At 34.3% G+C, this 17,500-nt stretch overlaps 1 long non-coding RNA gene across 1 annotated transcript in view; it reads right to left on the bottom strand.

Annotated features, from left to right (window-relative positions):
- Positions 1 to 8,913, bottom strand: part of LOC126972103 (uncharacterized) — a 69,064-nt gene extending 60,151 nt beyond the window's left edge. Inside the window, exon 1 of the long non-coding RNA XR_007731048.1 lies at positions 8,860 to 8,913. This is a non-coding gene — a long non-coding RNA (uncharacterized LOC126972103). The remainder of the gene's footprint in view (positions 1 to 8,859) is intronic.
- Between the last annotated feature and the right edge of the window lie 8,587 nt (positions 8,914 to 17,500).

The raw sequence follows: 17,500 nt of genomic DNA, 5'->3' as shown, positions 1-17,500 counted from the left end.
TTTCATTAAATATACAAGTAATATTGTACAAATAAACTTATTATTTAATAGCTTGAGGGCGGTCGCTCCATTCCCAATCTGTGGTATCATTAACAAAGTCATTTATGTTATAGTAACCTTTACCACAGAAACGTTTTTTAACAATTCTTTTGATTAACGTAATACTTTTGTTTTGAACATTTTCTGGGATCTTGTTGTAAAAGCATATACATCGCCCCACAAAAGACTTACTAACACGACTCAGCCGAGTAGTAGGCATTATAAGCTTATGTCTTTTCCTGGTGTTAACATTATGGTTATGACAGTTTCTAGCAATTTCACTTATGCGCCTCTGAACATACATTACATTATCATGAATATATTGAGAAGCAACAGTCTTAATTTCTTTGAATTTTGCTCTCAATTATTCTTTAGGACCGACGTTATAACTAGCGCGAATAGCCCTTTTCAGCGTTGCCCCATAGCAATATACCATAGGACCTAATACTATGGAAATAACTAAAGTATACTAGTCGCGCCGACTTAAGCTATTAGTAGGGATAATAAGTTTATGTCTGTTCCTGGTGTTAACATAAATGTGCCACGCGAATTACCAATAGATCATATCTGAATGTTAAATTTGTTAAACGGCCAAACAACTTCAACAATACTTATTCAGCGTTGATAGCCCTAAATCTGTTAAAATCATATTTAAGCGAAAGAGTTCAGATAGTCGATGTAAATGGCAAACGGTCTTCGGGTAAACCTGTGGAAATAGGTGTTCCACAGGGTTCTATTCTCGGTCCTTTCTTGTTTCTTATATATATTAACGATCTACCGTTTGTGGTAGATGATGAGATTGTATTGTTTACTGATGATACTTCACTTATTTTTAAAGTGAAGCGACGTGCGGATATTGATGACGAGGTAAGCAATGCACTCTCAAAGATAGTGCGTTGGTTTGAGACGAATAATCTGCACTTAAACAGTAAAAAAACAACGTGTTTACGGTTCATTACACCAAACACAGCGGAGGTACAAACCAACATACTTATAAATGACCAGAGATTGGAACTTGTGGACACTACGGTCTTCTTGGGTATCACGTTAGATAAAAAGCTTCAGTGGGGTCCACATATTATCCATCTAGCAGATAGACTCAGCTCTGCGGCATATGCAGTTAGAAAATTTAGAGAGTACACGAATGTTGCCACCGCTAGATTAGTGTACTTTAGTTATTTTCACAGCATCATGACGTACGGTATATTACTATGGGGTCATGCTGCTGACATTGATATAGTATTTGCACTGCAAAAGAGAGCTGTTCGTGCTATTTATCAGCTTGGTTATAGACAGTCTCTCAAAGAAAAATTTAAGGAAATTCATTATTATAACTGTTCATTGTCAGTACATTTATGAAAATTTAATATATGTTCACAAAAATCGTCACCTTTTTGCTCTTTTTGCTCTTAATAGTCATTTTCATTATTATAACACTAGAAATAAGGGATTGCTTGTAACTAATTCTAGTAGGCTTCATAAGATACATAATAGCTTTAAGGGTAAATGTATACACTTCTACAATAAAGTCCCAGCCACTGTTCAGGCATTATCTATAAATAAATTTAAATGTTTTATAAAAAAATGGCTCTGTCGTAAATCCTATTACTCCTCTGCTGAATATCTAAATGATCGAACAGTCTGGGACTAGATTGTGATTATTTTATAGCGATAGAAATGACTGTACAATATTTTTATTGAAAAGAGCGCAAAAAAAAAGAATGCTGGGAGAGTTTCTTGCGCCGCTTCTTCTCTCTCAGAGCGCCATTTGTTTCCGAAGCGGTAGTAGTATCTAGTAGTATAAGAAATGACATCAAAAAGAATTCTAAAGGAATCAATTTTGAGAAAATAAATGCCTTGCCTTTATTGCATTACTTTGTCACAAACAATTAAGATTAAACAATCTATGAAATACAATAACGTTTACACATTACTGCTTCACGACAGAAAAAGGCGCCGCTGTGATACCCATAATCTAGCCGGCATCCTGTGTAAAGGTTCCTCCCACTGGTATATATATATTTGTTTCTCTTCCACGTTTTAAGCAATGGAACGATTTTTATAAAACTTAGTGGAAACATAATCTGACATTACAGGATTCATTGTATCCCGAAATTGACAAGAAATAGTTTTCCTTCTGCTGGATACATACTTGAATTCCACATGAACTTTCCGATAAAGAGCAATTATATAATTAAACAACTACAATTATTAATAGTACATTACTGCAGTGAAAGAGGTGTTAATGGACGAACGTTTAAATTTGGGCTGAAACACATACTTAAAACTTTAGATCATACATACGTCTAGATATAGACTATGACATGCTGTGAAACCGTCGACAAAAATTAAGTTTAGAGTTAATCTCTATTTTGAGCACGCACACTAACACAGTGTCATACAAATCGCGAGTGTAAGACGTAGCATGTCACGCATACTAAACTAATATTCCTGGCCTGTTTTAATCGGTTGTCTAACAGCAACAGACTCTATCTAGATGCATAAATCATCCTCTTCAGATCGTGTTAAAGTAAGTTGATCACACTCATTGTCTTCATAGAAACTCATTTTTCACGACTTCAAAGAGGAGGAGTTTCTCAATTGTATCGGTATTTTTTCTTATGTATTAAGATACACAGATATAACGCTGAGATTTATGATGCGATTTACTTAATTCTTCTTTAGTTCGATGCGGAATAGATGCCATTTGGTTCCATAAAAATTTTACATAGTTTGGCCTAGTAGTTTTCATTTTATGAAAATTTTTGTTTACGTGGATGATGTAATTTTTGTATACGATTTTTTTGGGGTCTTTCATTCAGCTTGATTATAATTAACTGACACTGAAAAAAAAACACTATGTTTAAAAAAAAAGAAACGCGTGGCGAGTGTAGGTACCTACATTTGGCTTGGCACGCGACTTCAAAGCTATCAAATTATCATATACAAATAGTAAATAATAGTAAATAAATCAAAACAGCATATACAAATAATAGTATTTTATTAATATCAAAGGTAAAGGTTTGCTAAGATGTGTATTAAATTAATTTATTTTATACTTTTCAGTCTTGGAAGTCGGTTTTTTCAAAAGTATTTTTATTTTTGTCAAATACAACTGTGCAATTACTTTTGATTTTCAATTACGAACAACGAACACCAAATTTTCCCGTGATAGTTTCTATTTCTTTTATTTCATTACAGAATTCAAATTGCAAGAAAGTACGAAATTTTAATAAAACCTTTGATAAGTGAGCTAAGTTCCTTGGTTGCCATGTTTAGAAATAAAAGATCGTTCCATTTTTAAATTACACGACAGTTATGAGTTTACTATGTTATTTATTTGGCCGATTCACGACAGCTGTTATGGATTTAATACATCTTTTTCGAAGCATATTGGAGAAATATTATATTATTTAGAAAATCTATTATAAACGGTAAAGGTACCAAACTAGTTTCTTATAATATTTTTGTATGCATCGTCCATAGTGATGTATTATGGCACGACCTTGATAGTACGATGCATTGTATAGTGACACTACAGACTTATTTAAACATAGACTGCTCCGTCTAAACAATAACTGATATAACAAAGTTTAACTGTTTAATTTTCACATGATATTTTGTCATTAACATAAAATTTCATTAAAATTCAATAAGTCTTCAAACCCTATAAAATTTATTTGTAAGTAGGTAAGAACCCGCAAATCGTTAGATGGTTGGCTGCCATGTGACGTCACAAACAGGCATTCACTTATATTAATAACTAGCTGAACTGACAGACGTTGTTCTTTTAATAGAAAAAAAAAATATGTAATTTTACATGACTATTAGGGAAAAGACGACGTTTAACGCTTAACACCACATCGGAAACGGCATTACTGAGAAGACGGTTTTCGATTAAGTATTGAAATAACAATGATTGAAATAATATTATGCATTTTAACAATACTTTCACACCACAATGTAATAAAATGATGATTTATACAAAAAAAAAAACAACTATATAGTAGAATTGTAAAAGCGTTATTATTCTCGTTTTTATAATAGGCATATCGTAGTATTTGCGCCAATATATAAAATGAGAAGAAACTTTCTCTAACCTAATATTTTATATAAAACAAATTGACAAAATTATATATGGAACTAGCGGACACTACAGACGTCGTCCTGTATACACAAAAATCGGTGCAGCCGTTAGGAGGAGTTCACTAACATACACATGGGCAGGAGGATTATATATGGACTGAATTATGAATCTAAACCATACTAACGTTTACTGGAAAATACAAAATATCATCAAAATCGGTCGGAAGAGGTAGTTCGATTATGAACCTAAACAAACCTCGAATCCATTTGAACATACACAAAAATTTCATTCAAATCGATTCAGCGTTTAGGAGGAGTTCACTGTCAACACACGTACAGAAGAATTATATATATAACATTATGACACATACTTTTTAATTAATCATTTAAATTATTATACACTAGCTGACCCGGCAAACGTTGTTTTGCCATATAAAGAATAATTCACGCGATAGTTTTATAAATAATAGCCTATGTGTTATTCTGGTGTGTAAGCTATATTATTGTAAAGTTTCATCAAAATCCATTCGGTAGTTTTTACGTTAAAGAAGTACAAACATACATCCAGACATACAAACTTTCATGTTTATAATATTAATAGGATTATTTGATGTTGACGGTACAAATGTTCGCACGTCATGCCAGAAGTCATATCTGTACCAATCTGTGGGGCTAATATTGTTCTATCTATTTACTTTCTATATTCTACAAGTGACACCTCCCCAATAGATGGAACAGATAAACTATAATAATATGTGTGCTACTTATTCCATTCTTATATTGATGTTACCAGTGCATTGACTTTAATTATGGCTTAATATTTAATAACAGTTTGTTTTGTTTGCCTCGTTTTCATTTGTTATTTAAGTTCAAACATTTCCTTTTTTTATGACAGTAAGGCACGAGACGAGCAGGATGTTCAGCAGCTGATGGTAATTGATATGCCCTGCCCATAACAATGCAGTGCCACTCAGGATTCCTGAAAAACCCAAAAGTTCTGAGTGGCACTACAATTGCGCTCATCACCTTGAGAGATAAGGTGTTAAGTCTCATTTGCCCAGTAATTTCACTAGCTACGGCGCCCTTCAGATCAAAACACAATAATACTTACACATTTAAAAAAGGCACCGTTGTGGTACCCATTATCTAGCCGTCATCCTGTGCAGAGATGCCTACCACTGGTAAAGGCCCTAAGTAGACTCTTACGACACCTTTGGGTCTTAGACCTGGGACTTCACTATTATTTTTATGCTTCAGTATTTTATTTTAGGGAAATTATGTATTTACGTAAATAGCTATTGTATTTTATTATCTGATCTTTCACAGTTATCAAGTAGCATTTTATACTGAACAAGTGATTTGTCAGCTTTTCAGGCGCGATTATCTTGAAAGCAGTGCGAAAGAAAGACTATTACATAACTTGGTGACTGTGGCCGCAACTGCAATAGGAATTTACTTAGAGAATGGTACATCAGATGACACAAATAATGAATATAAATACATGAGTTATTTCTGTGTGCTGCGGAAAGTGAAATGGGTCGTCTCGTCTCGGTGTTCAACACATATTGCACTACACTGTAATAAATATATATATATACTACTAGCTGACCCGACAGACTTCGTACTGCCTCAATCGATAAATAAATGACCTAAACTTTTGTTTAAAACAAACAAAATGATCCGTTTTTTATTAATTACATCATACACATTTTCGATTAATTACATCCTTACAAAACAGAGTTTTCCTGAAATACTAGCTATTTATAAGGTTTCAATTTGATATAGACAGACACACACAGATAAGATACAGTCTGTTAATCAATTTAAATCTTATTGATAAATAGTTTTTGTTTTGTGGTGCGGTTAGGTTCAGAAATTTTATTTCTTGACTTGAAACTTAAGATTTATCAATCTACATAAAATAATCTGATAGATAGTTAACAACTGTAGTTAATCTACAAACTATAGTTAGCTAAAATTAAGTTTAGTTTTTACCTCCTGAGAAAGTTAGAAATATATAAAAATTCTAAGTAGTTATTCATTTTAAACTATTATTTTAAATTGATTTTTGAACGACGTGGGACACATCAAAATCGTTGTTTTTATTTAATTCCCAGCATTTTCATATTTATATTGTACCTTTTAAACCATCTCTGGGTTTTCACAATTAATTTAAGACCAAAATTAGCCAAATGAGTCCGGCCGTTCTCGAGTTTTAGCGAGATTAACGAACAGCAATTCATCTTTATATATATAGATAGACTAGCTGACCCGACAGACGTTGTTCTGTACATAATTTGTCAATAATATATCATAACATCAAGAATAATTGTTTCGTAAAATATGCTCCTTGTTGTTTTGATGAACTTGTTTCACAGCAGAACTGTCAAACTGGGCGTCATTAAATTCCCTCACAGAAAATATGTCTATACAAAACAAATATTGGAAATAAAAATCCAATCCAGGGTCCCAAATCGATATTAAAACTATCCTATCTTTCAAGTTGGACTATACTGCACTCCATGAAGTAAAATTCCCATTAAAATCACTGGAAACAACATCAGGACACAGCTGACCCGGCAAACGTTGTTTTGTAATATATAAATATAAATAATTTTTAGAGTTAGACCGTATCTTGGACATTGCAACATTACTTTATTTTTCTAAAATAAGAGAATTTTTCTAAAATAAATGTAGCCTAAGTTACTCCTTATTACACCAGCTAAATGCCAATAAAAGTCACGCCAATATTGGTCCAGCCATTTCAGAGATTAGCCGGAACCAACAGACAGACAAAGAAAAAATAAAGAATTTTGAATTTGACTTAGACTTTGATGTATATATTAGGAAGAATTGCATGCGACTTGTTTCGTGTGAAAGCATTTTGCTTCCCCCAAAAAAGAAACTTATAATAACGACGCAGACATGGTCTTATTACTCAAAACCCTACTATAAAGAAGTAAATTGTAGGAATAAGTAAGATCAATGCCGCAATTGTAAACATAGTCGCATCTAATTCTCGCAATTGTAAATATACCTCATAAGAGGTATATTTTTGTGACGAACAATCAATTATGTTGACCGTACATCATTGCCGGTAGCGTCCGCAACGCGTAACTAATGACTTCCTACGGTAGACGACTGTCTGTCTGTCACAAGGTATCGGTACCTTTGACGCGGCTAGACAAGTATGGATATACAAAAACAACGAAAAAAATTAGTGTTTCGAAAAAAATATTTTCTTTGTTTTATTGCTTATTGTGATGTATATAGTATAGAAACCGTAGAAATCTAAAGAAAAAGATCCCGCTTATAAGACAGAAATATACTAACAGCCATCTGTCCGTCGAGTTATGTGCTCTGCCACATCTATTTCACAATCATTTGGGCTATGTGTGACTTTGGTTCTCCTACGGATCCCTTCAATTCTGATTCAATCTGGCAGGAAAACTCCGAGCATTGCATTGTTATTCTCACTTATGAATAAGTTACCTTATTTATTATTTAGTTTAGTATTTCTTACCAACCAATGAATATATTCGATTTATCATAGAAAAATCATAATAATGGTAAAGTTGATCCTAAAATAAAGTATCTTCCATACTTTTGTATCCTACAGGACATCGTTAAGTATTGCCTCTATTTCAGCCAACGGATAGATATCCAAAAAAATATCTATATTGGGAACAGAAAAAACTGTAGAGTTGTCTCAGCGAACGGATGCGCACGCGCCGAAATCTCAAAGCGGCTTTTTAACAATTAATCGTTTCCTTGTGCATGTATTTCCTATTCTTGTCGGGATGTCGTTGCTTCAAGATTAATTTGTTCGCTTGTACAATGAATTGTTTAAGTTGTTCTTTGGAAAATGTAAGGTGTATTGTTACACTAACTTGACGAGCTACAGTCGCTTCCGATATTTGTATCAAAGATTTTATAAAAGGATAGGTATAGGATTTGGAATGGACTATGACCATTACAATTTTACTTGGTTTCAACTTGGTTCAGTTTTTTTCAAACAAATTGGTTTAGCTGTTTCGGAGGAGTTTGGTCGCAAACACCGGGACACGAGAACTTCATATATAAGATAATAAAAGTATCATAAGCATTTAATATTGCCATCTTGCAACTCTATTGCCTATTTGTGGATGGAATATAATAATTTTAAAATCGCGATACAAAAAAAGATGTTTATCGTAGACGGGTGAAAGTTTTAAAATTCAATTGAATTCATAATAAAATAAATATAAAAAAATTGTCAAAAAAAATATAAAAAAAAATATGTTCGCCGATTCTCAGACCTGCCCGATATAAACACAAATTTTCAGACAAATTGATTTAGCTGTTTCGGAGGAGTTTGGTAGCAAACGCCGGGATACGGGAACTTCATATATAAGATATTATTATCTTAAATGCTTATGATACTTTTATACTAGTATACTTTTATAAGTATCATAAGCATTTAAGATGAAAGTATTGTTATAAGGAGTTTTTATTCGCATATAGCAACTTATTGTTATTCGGTTGGTCGCAAAGTTTTAGGTCTACATTTCACCGTGACACCACCGAGGCGCATAGGTCCATAGGGAATTACTCAATTATTTTTTTATGAAAATAAGGGACAATGCATGCGGGACGTTCAGCTGATGGTAATGCCATGCCCATTACAATGCAGTGCCGCTCAGGATTCTTGAAAAACCCAAAAATTCTGAGCGGCACTACAATTACGCTCGTCACCTTGAGACATAAGATGTTAAGTCTCATTTGCCCAGTAATTTCACTAGCTACGGCACCGTGTTAGTGTTAGTACTTATTATTATTTAGTTTGTTGGTTGTGCAACCAGTTTGGGTATAACTCTGGTGTCTGTATGGTCTCTAGTTTGATACCGAGATATGGACACCACGGTATCTAGTGAAATATAGCCCTGAGAACGTAATTTAAAGGATTTAAATGATGCGAATGAAAAAAACCATCGAGAATAGAGCGGAGATTATGAAGTGAAGTAAGAACGGTCGGCCTCCAGTCTAGCTTTAAATATAATGATATAAGATAAAGTATATAATAGAATAATTACCGGACGACCGATCCTTGCTCGGATTTTTAAGAATGTACAAATCTTGAACAAATAAATACTCATAGGACATATGGATTCGAACCGGGGTCTACTGCTTTCCGGATCACCGAAAGTCCCATCTGAGCTATTATATGTCTTATATATCAATTTAACTTTGTATTCTAATACTATTGTAGCTGTTTCTCATTAAAACACGGATAAAACTACATTTTTTGTATTCGAACCTAGCTAGAGCGATTTATCGCCCCCGAAATCCCCAGTATACAAAATTTTATGAAAATCATTGAAGCCGTTTCTGACATTCAGATTAAATATACATATAATAATAATATTGACACAAATTATCTTGCCACAAATTAGGCATATATAGCCTGTGTTATGGGTTGCATGACAACGATATATTTAATACAATATACTTACATAAACATACATATAAACATCCATGACTCGGAAACAAACATCCATATTCATCATATATCTATCTAATATATAAAATTCTCGTGTCATGGTGTTAAACATTGAACTCCTCCGAAACGGCTTGACCGATTCTTATGAAAATTTGAGTGCATATTGGGTAGGTCTGAGAATCGGACAACATCTATTTTTCATCCCCCTAAATGTTAAGTGTGGTCCACACGATTTTTTTTTAATTTTAGTGACATTTTTTTTAAATTTGTTTGATTATGTCAGCATTAAATATATATATATATAAGAATGTCTCGTTAAAAGATATAAGATGAACCAAATGAATATAATTTTCATAATCTTATGTTACAGTTAGTAGTTTTAAAGTATAGGACAATTATGGTGAACATAAAATTCCTAAAAATACTCTCTAATTACAACTGAAAAATGTATTTATTTATGCGCGATTTTACATAAAAATATTTCTTATACAATTAACAATTAAAATTACATGTGCAGGGTATGCAAAATCATTTAAAGGTAAACACTACATGCTAATCTCGCTTATCAATTCATTATTACAAATCTAAAAGTGAGTTAAAAACTAACTAACTAATCCAATGAAAAAAGTTCATAAAAAATTTGAAAGTCTGCATTAATCAAATGAGAATTGTTAAAAGGATAGTTAGGGAAACATATAGTAAGTGTTTTAATTACCTACAACTAAGTATAACAAAAATCTAAATCTAAGTTAAGTAATTATATAATAAAATAAAACTAATAAATAGAACGAATACTATCGCTATAATAAAAACATGATAAGAAATGAAAGCACAAATTATAAATTGAAATAATGGAGACGAAAAAAAAAAGAAAAACTATTTATTTGACTACTGATTATTGAGTACCAGCAAACCCCCTTATTCATAATGGTCCGCTAACTTTAAACAGCCGCTTAGGAGTGTTTTTTCTCTTTCTATTATGAATAAGGGGATTAGTGTTTAACAACACTTTCTTTAAACCAGTCCAGCCCACTACCGAATATGTCAAGCTCTGAATTGGTATCGTTTAACTTATTGTACTCGCGAAGAATTCGAGATTAATTAATTCACGTTACAGTATACACAAAATGATATGAAAAATCATTGTAAGCTAAAGTTTCTGAGAAGATAGTCAGATGTATAATCGTATTTATATAATGACGAGCCGATGTCGGGGGATATTGGAAACGAAACGCCATAAATCTGCACGGGAATGGAGCGTCATAGTGCAGTTGATGTGGCGTGGATTAGGCCACACATTGAGTTGTTCTATTATATTATGTTTATGTTTGTACTGAGCAGTGTGCATGTATTCTGCAACTGTTATTTTAATTTAACAACGCGTTCACACGAAGCGAAAATAGTTGGGCTACTTAAGTCAACTTAAGTCAATTTAAGTTAAATACTACAGACCATAATTATTAGAAGGCTGGTTTTCGATCGACGTAATCTGTTTTGAAAGGCCTAAAAGGCATTTATTTTCTCAAAATTGATTTCTTTAGAACTCTTTCGATGTCATTTCTAATATACTAGTTACGGAAGCAAAGAGCACTCTGAGCGAGAAGAGCCTGCGCAAGAAACTCTCCCAGCATTCTTTTTTTTTGCGCTTTTTTTAATAAAAAATATACAATAACAATATTGCTACAGTACAATACTGTCATTGCTATTGCTATAAAATAATCATAATCTAGTCCCAGGCTGTCCGATCACTTAGATATTCAGCTGTGGAGTAGTAGGATTTACGACAGAGCCATTTTTTAATAAAACATTTAAATTTATTAATAGATAATGCCTGAACAGTGCCTGGGACTTTATTATAACAGTGTATACATTTACCCATAAAGCTATTATGTATCTTAAGATTAATGTTTAATTGTGTTTTACTTAAGTATATATATATGTTTGTCGTATTAATTATATTAATTAAATTATTTAAATCCAACTGCTGGATCCAGAGATCAGCGCGGTGAAACAAACAAACGAAAAACCTTCGACAATTTATACGTCTACTCTTGCTGTTAGACAACCGATAAAAACAGGCACACTTAACTATTCCAGCGTGACAAGCGACGTCTTACACTCGCCATTTGTGTAACACTTTATGTTAGTATGAGTATATTGGTCAAAATATCTTCTTTTTCTTCGGCGTTTCACTCTTGTCAGAGTGGTCGTGGTTAGTGGCCTGTTTCACAATGCGACGCCACTCTCTTCGCCACGCTTCTCGTGCATTCATGCAGAGTACCGTCGACAGCTAGCCTCGCTTGGTACGTCCACCTCATCGGGGACCTGCCTCGTGGTCCAGTGCCCTCGACTTTACCCTGCACTGTTAAGCGTTCTATGGAGGCGCAGCCGCGTCGCGACACATGCCCGAAGAAAGTGAGAATGCGAGCTTGTACGGTAGTAGACAGTCTCTGTTTTATGCCGAGCTCCCGAAGTATAGACTCATTGGTTCGGAATTCCGTCCACGATATACCGAGCATTCTTTCTCCAGCACCACAACTCAAGAGCATTGATCTTTTTCTTCTCACTTTCTCGTAGGATCATGTGGTCAAAATATAGGTAAATTCTAAACTCAATTTCTTTCGACGTCTTCACAGCTATCATAGTCTATGTAGACGTTTAAATGATCTAAGCAATAATGCAATCCTGTGCTCAAAACCAAACATTACGAAGTACTAAAACAAGCTCTTGAGAGCCGCACAATCAAAAACACATTCAAAAGTTCAAACAGAGCATAAATAAATGAAGCCGCTTGAGTATAAAAATCCCCGCTTCCGGACGGGCACGTGGCTACCGGAAGAGGATAGTTGAGATGTGTGGAGAAACTAATTCGTGGCGACCGCGAAGTTTGTTGATTGATTAATGAACTTCGTTTTGTTTATGTTTGAGACAAGAGTCTTTAATACTACGTAGCCAACGATGGATAGATATAGGGTTCGAGACGACCAGGGCGTTCAGCTGATGGTAATTGATGACCAGTGGGAGGCTTCTTTGCACAGGATGCCGGCTAGATTATGGGTACCACAACGGCCATTATTTCTTCCATGAAGAAGTAATGTTTAAGCATAACTGTGTTTCAGTTTGAAAGGCGCCGTAGTTAGTGAAATTACTGGGCAAATGAGACTTAACATCTTATATCTCAAGGTGAAGAACGCAGTTGTAGTGCCGCTTAGAATTTTTGGGTTTTTCAAAAATCTTGTGAAGCGCTGCATTGTATTGGGCAGGGCGTATCAATTACTATCAGCTGAACGTCCTGCTCGTCTCGTCCCTTATATTTATAAAAAAATACGCGCTGTCCATGAAAATGCAGTGCCATTCAGGATTCTTGAAAAAGCATATACAACCATTGAAACATAAAATGCTAGATCTCATTTGCCCATTAGCTACGGCTCCTTTCAGATCGAAACACAGTAATGCTTATACACTACTGCTTCACGGCATAAGATGCCTCACGGTGACGAGCGCAATAATTGTAGTGCATTGTAATGTGCAGGGCGATACCAATTACCATCAGCTGAGCGTCTCGTCCCTTTTTGTCATAAAAAAAAACTCATTAATATCATAATCAAAATAGAATATGAAATCACTTATCGAAACACAAACACTACCACCCATACGCAAGTGAATAAAAATGCACGCCACGCAAATAAGGAAACGTGCGAATTAAAAAAGTACACAGAGTTAAATTTTATAAGTTACTGGAGAAGGTTCTATTCTGGATTTACCGTAATCTTATGCTACTCGAAAATTCGACATTGTTGCGAACGACAGAAAGCAGACAGCGCATTTCATTACGTTCGTAAAATCCATCTAAATCATAAAGTCACTATTTGTCACAACATTCTCGTAAATAAGGGCACGCTCTGATTATTCTAGCGTCACATGTTGCGATGAAGAATGATGAAAGTTGCAATTTAAATCACAAGTAAGTATACTATTATGTGATACGCCCTGCCCATTACAATGCAGTGCCGCTCTGATTCAATCCAAGTTCGGAGTGACATCGCAAATAAAATCGTCCTCTTGTACATTGGTTGTTAAGTCTCATTATACTTGTAATTTTACTTGTAACAGCGCCGTTAAAATCCAAACACAATAATACTTGCACGTGGAGCAAATTCAACAGTTATGAGACAACACATCCTCAGATACTTCGGACCTATCATGCGACGTGGAGAGCATGCCATAGAGAGACTTGTTGTTCAGAGAAGGGTCAACGGCAGTAGGTCAAGAGGACGCTCCCCTATGCGCTGGACAGACCAGATCAAAGCCCTAACTACTCCCCTCAACACATGTGCCAGAGATGCAACAGCCAGGGATAACTGGCGTAGAATCGTTCGTCGTTCGACGTGACCACGACTGCTCTGTCAAGAGTAATCCGACGAACAAGAAGAAGAAGATGAGACAACACTATGGATACTGTAAAAACCCGAATTCTGCTAAAAAGCCAAATTCTATTAAAAAACGCAAACTATGTCATAGTGCCGAAAGAAGTGAAAACTTGAACACATATTATTGTCAGAAAACATATTATAGAGGAGTAAATACTTTTAAACAAAGTGTTTTTTAACAGTAACGGTGTCACGAGTTCAATATTATGATCCACTCTAAAAAAATGTCCGACCAGCTTATAGAAGTTATCACTTCAATAATATATGTGTTTTAAGGCCGCTATTCCCAGAAATCGCCATAGTAGCGCATAATTGGAACAATTTCTTGACGCCTTATATGTATAAAGCTACATACACTACACAATATTAGACAAATTCATTTTTTCTTTACATTTCTCTTTTTAAAACTCCCCATAAACTTTACAGTTCGAGCTATGTTAATTATTCAATCTAGATAAAAATTGTACGAAAATGTATTAATTGTACACCAATACTATTTAAAATGACATAGTTGTTAGTTTTGTAAAGATAATTATATTGTGTGTAATAAATTAAAAATGTTTTTAATTCTCAATTAAAACTATGGCGATCTTGTACTAGAGAGGTAACCCAGCTCCGCTCGATTGACACAATGCTAGTATTTCCGATAGTGCTAGATCTCGAAATCTTAATGTGACCCGCCGGTGATCATTAAACATCAGGTGACATAAAAAAAAATTAATGAACCGCTATTCATCCCAAATTCTGTACCACGTAATAATTATTTGCCCTTTAACAAAGGGAGGCTCTTTTGTACCGTATGTCGGCTAGATTATGTGTACCACAACGGCACCCATTTCTGACACGCAGCAGTAATGTGTAAGTATTACTGTGTTTCGGTCTGAAGGGCGACGTAGCTAGTGAAGTTACTGGGCAAATGAAACTTGACATCGTTTGTCTCAAGGTGACGCAAGTGTCAGCGCAGTTGTAACGCCGCACAGAATTTTTGGGTTTTTCAATAATCTAGAGCGGCACTGCATTATAATAGGCAGGGTGTATATTGATACACCCTGCCTATTATAATGCAGTGTAATTGTACCATCAGCTGAACCTCCTGCTCGTCTTGTCCCTTATTTTCATAAAAAAAACCCCATTACATTTAAGAATTTACCAGTACAAAATCGCAATCATAAAATGGTCACATAATGTGTTTAAACCCTAAGCAGACGTAACATATGCTCAACAAGGAAGTCGGAACTAAATAAGATGCATCATTACGCTTAAATAAATATTCTACGAATTGTAAACGAAGGAAATTCATTTCCTCGGCGTTTCTAGCAACATTATCATCAACGTTACTATTAGATACAATATATTACTTGCCGTTACATCATTGCTGTAAATACAAAATAGAACGAAGTATTGATATAATAATTGGTATAGCATTTTCAAATTTAATGGGATATAATATCACTTATTGAAAGTCAAAAAGTACCACCCATTCGAAAAGGTTTGCTTCAGACCTGATAAGAACAGGCGCAAGAAACCCAATTGGCTTCTATTTTTTCATAAAAAAATGGTAAGCGTAATATCTATGCATATAAATAAAATTGAAGTGTTTGTTTGTAATATTGAAATAACCATTTTTTACTACATGTATTTGATTATATATACGGTATATACACCAAAATAACATTTATTACAATTTTTGTCTGTTTGTCTATTTGTTCCCGCTAATCTCTGAAATGGCTCGATCCATTTTGACGGGACTTTTATTGGTAGGTAGCTGATGTAATAAGGAGTAACTAAGGCGTAACGTTTATTTTAGAATAATCTTTTATTTTAGAAAAATAAAGTAATGTTGCAATGTCCAAGAAACGGTCTAACTCTAAAAATAATGTGTATGGCAAAACAACGTTTGCCGGGTCAGCTAGTTGTGCAATAAAATTGAGTATTTAGTAGCCTGACAGCGGTCGCTCCATTCCCAATCTGTGCCCTGTGGTAGTAACCTTGACCAGACAATAATAGTGTTTTATCATTAGTAAATCGAATACATTGAATATGGTAATACTTTTCTTTTGAACATGTTCTTGGATCTTGATGTAAAAGCATATACATCGCCCAATACAAGGCCTCTTACTACTTACTTTTACTATTACCTACATACTCTTTGGTAGTAGGCATAACAAGTTTATATTAACATTATGATTGTCGCAGTTTCTAATATATTCGTCAAAGTGTTCAAAATTCAAATTCAAATAATATTATTCAAATAGGCTTAAACTAAGCGCTTTTAAATCGTCATTATACATTTGCAATTTAAATTAAGTACTGAATGTACTTATGTTCGGCTAAAGTGGAACTCGTGAGAAGAATACAAAAGAAACTCAAGGGCCACTCTTTAAAATCAATAAGAATTTTATATATATAACAAATTTGTATATAAGTTGCTGTGTCCAATATATGTATTAAGGGAAAGCGTTTTAAATATGAAATATTTCATAAAAAGTAATAAAAAATAAACGGTACGAATATAATTTATCGTATATTGGAAACATCAACTTACTCGAGTCTCGTGCCAGATTTTGGCGAGACATCACGTCCTGAGGATACCTCGTGTAGAGGCGAAACACGTGTCGAATTGTTTAAAGACAAATATTGGTGGAATTAACACTAAAGAAAACTCGAATCATTTGTATATTCATTGTTTGTGTAAGGATGCTTCATGAACATGATGGTCGTGATTATTGTCACAATCAGTAATCGCATCCAATGAATACAATGAATTATTAACGGTAACAGATCGACCGGGCACCACAAGCAGTACTCGTTCAGGAGTTGACGCATAGACCAGACATTGTTGCCATCGCACATATGTGAGTAAAGGAGACGACCCGGTACACGATTTCGTCGCAAGCACTGTTAAGGAAAGTTATTTAATTAGTAGATATTTTACCATTTACCGTGATTACTGTCATAATTATCAATTAAAAAATACAATGATTTATTTGGTTTTTGGTTTGATTCCTCTGGTCATACCAACAGGTGACCCCTATCATGTAGGCTCGTTGTCATGCTCTTCCATAAAAAGCACATTTGTTATTTAAGTAATATTGCTGTGAAAAAAAACAATATAAGTACAATTTTATAAAGCAAATATCTCGAGACTGGCATATCACCTCGTAATATATATGTTCCAGTTTTAACTAACAGCAAAGCCGTAAAAGTTTCTACAATAAAAATTATGTCCAACACTAAGCATAACAAACCGAAAGCATTAAATTCGTTAATCAGACGACAAAATAAATCAAACCGTTGCGTAACGAGAAACGCCGCTACGTTTTCTCAATTTCCACGGAGACATTAAGCGGGAGTGAGACAGTAAATTGCAACCAAACATGAGAAAGAGATAACAAATCTTCGGATATAGGAGTGCGCGCGCGCAACTTATTTGTTCCACTGAAAGCTTCTTCAGTCCTCTCTTAAC

This window comes from Leptidea sinapis, chromosome 2 (assembly GCF_905404315.1).
Source record: "Leptidea sinapis chromosome 2, ilLepSina1.1, whole genome shotgun sequence".
NCBI lineage: Eukaryota > Metazoa > Arthropoda > Insecta > Lepidoptera > Pieridae > Leptidea > Leptidea sinapis.
This window is presented reverse-complemented; position numbering and strand designations above follow the sequence as displayed.